The sequence below is a fragment of the Octopus bimaculoides genome, chromosome 14 (assembly GCF_001194135.2).
Source record: "Octopus bimaculoides isolate UCB-OBI-ISO-001 chromosome 14, ASM119413v2, whole genome shotgun sequence".
Lineage (NCBI taxonomy): Eukaryota > Metazoa > Mollusca > Cephalopoda > Octopoda > Octopodidae > Octopus > Octopus bimaculoides.
Window position 1 is genome coordinate 22,926,210 of NC_068994.1, and position 5,866 is coordinate 22,932,075.

Below are 5,866 nucleotides of genomic sequence, written 5' to 3' on the forward strand. Positions count from 1 at the left end.
ATATATATTTATAACCCATGCTAGCATGGAAAGCGGACGTTAAACGATGATGATGATATAATATTAGGGAATGTAAAATTCCAAACATACAGGAATATTCAATTTAGTAATACCAAATTGTATTTTATAATAAATAATATATGTATATAAATATAACTAAGAGAAGAACCATCTTACACCATCCACTGCAGTCATGTCTCTTCGCATCTCTATCTGTCACTGTCCTTCACTCTCAAAAACCTGTCCACACAGCCCTCTTCAACACTCCTGTTATCTTTTTATCCACTTTTTTGTCCCTTGGTGGTATGCCCTGACACTTTCATTGCCATTATCCTTTCTCCATTTCCCCCTGGGATAGCCATGTATTTTCTCTACAGCAAGATACCAGCTCCTACCACTCTATTATAGTTTACTCTCTCTACACTTGACACAAAGCCACTTCCCACAATACTGCAACCTCCTCCATTTGATCAAGGGGGTCTTGTTTTCTGTCTCACAAGTGCTGGTACCATGAAAAATGTACCTGGTACACCCTGTGGTTGGCATTAGGAAAGACATTCACCAGTGAAAAACATGTCAAAGCAGACACTGGAGCTCAACGCAGTCTTCTGGCTCATCCTCTTCTGTTGAACTGTTTAACCCATGCCAGCATGAGTTAGACAGATGTTAAATAAGGATGATGGTGATTATACACACACACATCCCCCACCACTGCTGGATAACTGGTGCTAATTTGTTAATGTCCAATAACTTAGTGGTTTGTCAAGAGTGACTGATAGAATAAGTATCAAACTTTAAAGAAATAAATACTAGGCTGATTAGTTTGACTAAATCTTTCAAAAAGGTGCCTCAGCAGACCTACAGTCCAATGAAAACAAGTAAAAGATGATAATTATCATGAACTCTCTCATTGTCAGACAATGTGAGTTCTGCAATTTCTTGCTGAACAACCACATAGTTGATTTGTTGACAGTGATCAAATGTTTGTAAGCACATAAGCTCCACTCCTTCCATCAAATCAACATTATCTATACAGGTGCATGATATGCCACACGTTAGATGATGAAATAATTGCAGAGCAACATGAAATAGTGTGTTTTGCTCAAGAACACAATGTGTGTGTGTGTGTGTATCTATCTATATATGACATCAAACGATGATGATGATATGCACACACATCATTTTAAACATCCATTTTTCAATGCTTGTATGGGTCAACTGGAATTCATTGAAACAGACTTTCTACAGCTGGATGTCTTTCCTGTCACAAACTGTCGCTCTTTCCTAAATACAGTAATATTCCCACATGTATTGTGACATTCATTTACAACTATTGCAGAATGTCAAGACAAAGAGGCACACACACACATATATATACAATTTACACACACATATTTATATATCATATATATTAATGTTTGTTTTTATGTTCAGTTATGATAAAAACAATTTTACATTAATCTGACGAATTACTCTATACTTTGGTGGAGTACAAATTTATTATTTTTCGTATGTGTATTTCGTGTGCAAGATTCTTGATGTGGATACGTGTGTTGAAAGAAATACAATTAAACCTTGGGAGAGGCATTATGCCGGTAATAAACACACGCACTGGTTCAGTCCTTTATTAATTTATATTAATTTAACAAAAAACTATATAAATTAATAAAGGACTGAACCAGTGCGTGTGTTTATTACCGGCATAATGCCTCTCCCAAGGTTTAATTGTATTAAATTTATTATTCTTATACAAGAATATTGTTGGCAATGACTTGTGGTTTTCAACCAGGGTCCATATGGCCCCCGAGAGTCCATATACGATTTTTGGGGGTCCACATAGCAAAATAGTAAATTAAGGATTCACAATAGTATTTTAAGGGCCCCTGAAAAAAATTTTGCTTTTGATGTATTTATTGGAAGAAGCTGCTAGGCTTCTTTCTCTAACATTTTGCATTGTTCAACCTATTACAAGTTAATGTGTGTTAAACAAAATAGGAATTTTGAAAGAAATTTCTATAAAACTAGGTTTTAAACATCAAATGGTTATGGGGTCCCACAAGAATAAAATAGTAATGAAAAGGGTCCATAGAAAAAAATGATTGAGAACCCCTGCTGTAAACAAATGGGAGTAAATACACTGAGTTAGCTCACAGTGCCACTTAACCAGACTGTGGGACGCATGCATTTCAGAGTGTTTATCTCCGCTTCCGCCATAGAGACTGGAAAGGGAGATTCTGCAAGATGACACGAGAGATAGATCCCTCTTATGATATTCCTGTCATTGTTCAATGACTGGTTGCACTATTCAATGGCTTGTCACACCATATTTAATTTATGGCGAGCTGCTGTATAATGCAACCAGTCATTGACTGATGATGGGAATATCATAAGATGGACCTGTCTCCTGTATCAGTTTGCAGTGCCTACCTTTCCAGTCTCTGTGGCTGAAGAGGAGATGGTGCTGTGAGCTGACTCGGTGTATTTACCACCCATTTGTCTAGAGAGAGAAATTTTCTCCATGACAAAATACAGTGAATGACTTTCTTATGGGATCGAATATGCCTCAAGCATATTTGAACTGGCAACATGTCTGTAATTATACACATCACTGCTTAGCACTGTCGCCTATGTGTGTGTGTGTATATAAAATCATCATCAGGATCATTTACAGTCTGTTTTCCATACTGATGTGGATTGGGCAGTTAGATAGGATCTGGCAACTTTCAGGACTGCATTGAGCTCCAATGTCTGTTTTGGCATGGTTCCTAGAGCCAGATGCCCTTCTTAATACTAACTGCTTTACAATCTGTACTGAGTGCTTTTTTTCATGTCACCAGCACAAGTAGGAGTCACAAAGTAACTTGCACAATAGCAAAAGAAAAAGAAAAAGCACTCTGGACTAAGTGGCAAGGGTGCATTTGAGAGGAGGAGGTGGAATTTTGCCAGGTGTCGAGAGGCAAAAGTACGAAAAAGGGATAAGCACAAGTGACTTGCTACAGAGGAAAAACATGGCTACCCTGCATTATATAAGGGTGGATGAGAGTAGCAGGGAAGAAGATAAAGATGGTAATGATGTGGTACCAGAGCGAACTCTTGAGGTACAAGAAGTTGAACATGAGAGAGGACATAGACAGTGAATCAAAATCAGGGAAAGAGAGCAGGTAGAAGTGAATGTAGTAAGTGATAAACAAGGATGGAGCTGCAGTATGGATAGGAGGTAAGGTGAGAGAGAGATAACTCAGGAAGATAGATAAATCAGAAAGTATGGGGAAGATGTGCAAGGTGTAAGAATGGTGGGGAGGGAGATGTAAAGGTACATAAGGCTGGCCATAGGGAGTGGGGTTTGATGGTGGAAATAAGAGGGCGTTGGGAATGATAGCAGATATGAGAAGGTTAAGGATGAGGAGAGGAAGAGATAATTGTAGGCAAAGAAAAGTGGTCTGTGAAAATAGTATGGGAAGGGATGGACAGAAGAAGGTAACTGGTTATGTAAAAAATCATGGGGAGGGATGCAATATATGCTCTCAAGTGATTACAGCAACCGAGTAGTACCATAGATAGAACTGTGGTAGAGAGATAAGGTATGGGTAATGCTTGATAGGTCAGAATGGGTGTAGGGGTAGGGCCTAGCTCGTACAAGCAAACAAAATACTTTCAGGACCTCGTTTTTGCTGCAATGGAGGGGTCTTCTTGAGCACTGAAAATCGCCAATCACCTTTGTCATTTCCTCTGTGAGGTTCAGCATCTTCAGATCAGCCTTCACTACTTCATCACGTCTTTCTGGATTTCTCTCTCTCCCTATATAAATATATATATAAACACACACACACACACATTACACACACGCATACATACACACATATAATACATATATGTAAATACATACACTAAATACGTATATATATTCATGTGTGTGTGTGTGTGATTGTATGTACATACAAATATAAATCTATACATGCATATTTATATATGCATACATGAATACACACACATCACATATGTGTATTCACGCACGTGTAAGTGTTGGTAAAGGGTAAAAATGTCCTATATATATGTACCTTAATATTATGTTGAATCAGTGTAAAACATTTGAGAATGATGAAATTCCCAAATAAAATGACAAAGTTGGAACATAACTAAATTATGATCATAGGATGCTGGAATAGTGTAATGCAACTAGCTAGTGTGGTAACGATATGAGGGTGGAGGCGGTTATTTCGGCCAGACCATTTTCCCATTTTCCATTTTGTAAAACAGGATGACCACTACATTGCTACATCAATGTAGAATTATATATGTACATACGTACGTATGTATGTATATGAGTGAGAAGAGAGCACGTAAATAATAAAGTGTCATAAAGGGTTGGAATGTCCAGGTACATATAAAAATAACTTGGATGAAGGTAGTATTACCTTCGAGTTTAAACAATAGACATGTGGAAGAAAAGCGCGAGAAGCAAGAACAATGTCCACATAGATGGTTCTGGTCTCCTCTAGCTCTGCAGGAGGCCTAGACTGGTAAATGAAGCAAGTCAGGCTGGCAGCGACAAGAAAGAATGAAGAGTAAACGAATGGCGAGTGGAGGACAGATTGATGGGAGAAAGTAATGGACAGAAAGATGACGTGAGTCTCCTTAGGTAGATAAGTTTCTTATAGTAGATTGTCGCTAAAATGACTTGCTGGGGTGGAAGCTGGTTGACGTACATATAAAAGAAAGGAAAATGTGGGAATAATAAGGAGAAATAAGGAATCACAATAAAAATTTAAATAATTAAAATATTCTATTTTAGAATATTTAATGTATCGAAATAATAAACAAAAAGAAACGGAGAAAGTATGGAGGAAAAAAAAAAAGATTGATTTTCCACAATACAAAAGGAAACTGAAGCTTTATAGCTAGTATAGAAGATACGATGTCGAGGAAACAAGGGATACCCCATTTCACAATCTGAAACATTTTGCTTACCTTTCGCAGTCCCCTTTTTTTTAATCGTCCTTGCAACATTCTATAATTTACATTATAGCGATGTAATTCTCAGGCAGTAGATAGATAATATACAAAAACTTTTGCATAGATTATGAATGAAGTAAAAATGTGAGGAGTGATCGTGGTTAGAATAGGGAGCACAGGCTGAAGATAAACAGTGTCCGAAGCTGGTAATCAGTTGAGTGTTGGTATAAACACAGGGGCAGATAATACAACAAATACAGCGCCTTGAGCGATTTAATTAACGATTCTTACTTCTGAACTTTAACGGAATATAATTTAGGAAATTTTTTAGAGTTGTAAATTTTAATGAAGTTATTTAGTTTTGATTTAGCTAAAATTGGGAAACTTTGAGGTGATTCTGACTATAACAACATGCTATATGGTTTTCTTGCAGACAACTTATATTTGCTATCGGCCTCTACTACTGTAAACTTTGTCACTATATATAGACGGACTGAGCATACCATTTCCGACGGTGAAGACGTATATTGCATTCCCTTCTATCAATAATATGTCGATTGAAGTAAATGATTGCAAAGATACTTGGAAAGAAATTTATAAACCGAATAAATTTATCAATAAGATATTTTAATATTCTGAAGTGGTCATGAAACGAAACCTTCAATTTTAGGGGTGGAGAAAAGAAACTCGAGACGTTCACACTTTCCTCCTGAAGGTATTTGCGATTAAACGAATTGAAGGGATTTCTGCTGAGAATTGAAACAGGGTTGTCATCTGGATTTGTCTAGAGGATGCATATTGCTACAAATTAGTTGTTTCTTCTACAAACAAAACAATTAGACACTTATAACTACCATAAATATAGCGCCTACACAGATGGATATATTCGATGTAGCATTGGATCAACTGTCAG

The 5,866-nt window shown here is 37.0% G+C and overlaps 1 protein-coding gene across 2 annotated transcripts in view; it reads right to left on the minus strand.

Moving 5' to 3' along the window:
• Positions 1–5,424, minus strand: part of LOC106884033 (zinc finger protein 436) — a 20,327-nt gene extending 14,903 nt beyond the window's left edge. The window contains exon 1 of one of the 2 annotated variants that reach the window (XM_014935239.2): positions 4,969–5,424. The gene's annotated coding sequence lies outside the window, so the exon portion shown is untranslated. Of the gene's footprint in view, positions 1–3,715; positions 3,894–4,968 lie in introns of those variants that run through there. The other variant, XM_052972768.1, reaches the window with a different exon arrangement.
• Between the last annotated feature and the right edge of the window lie 442 nt (positions 5,425–5,866).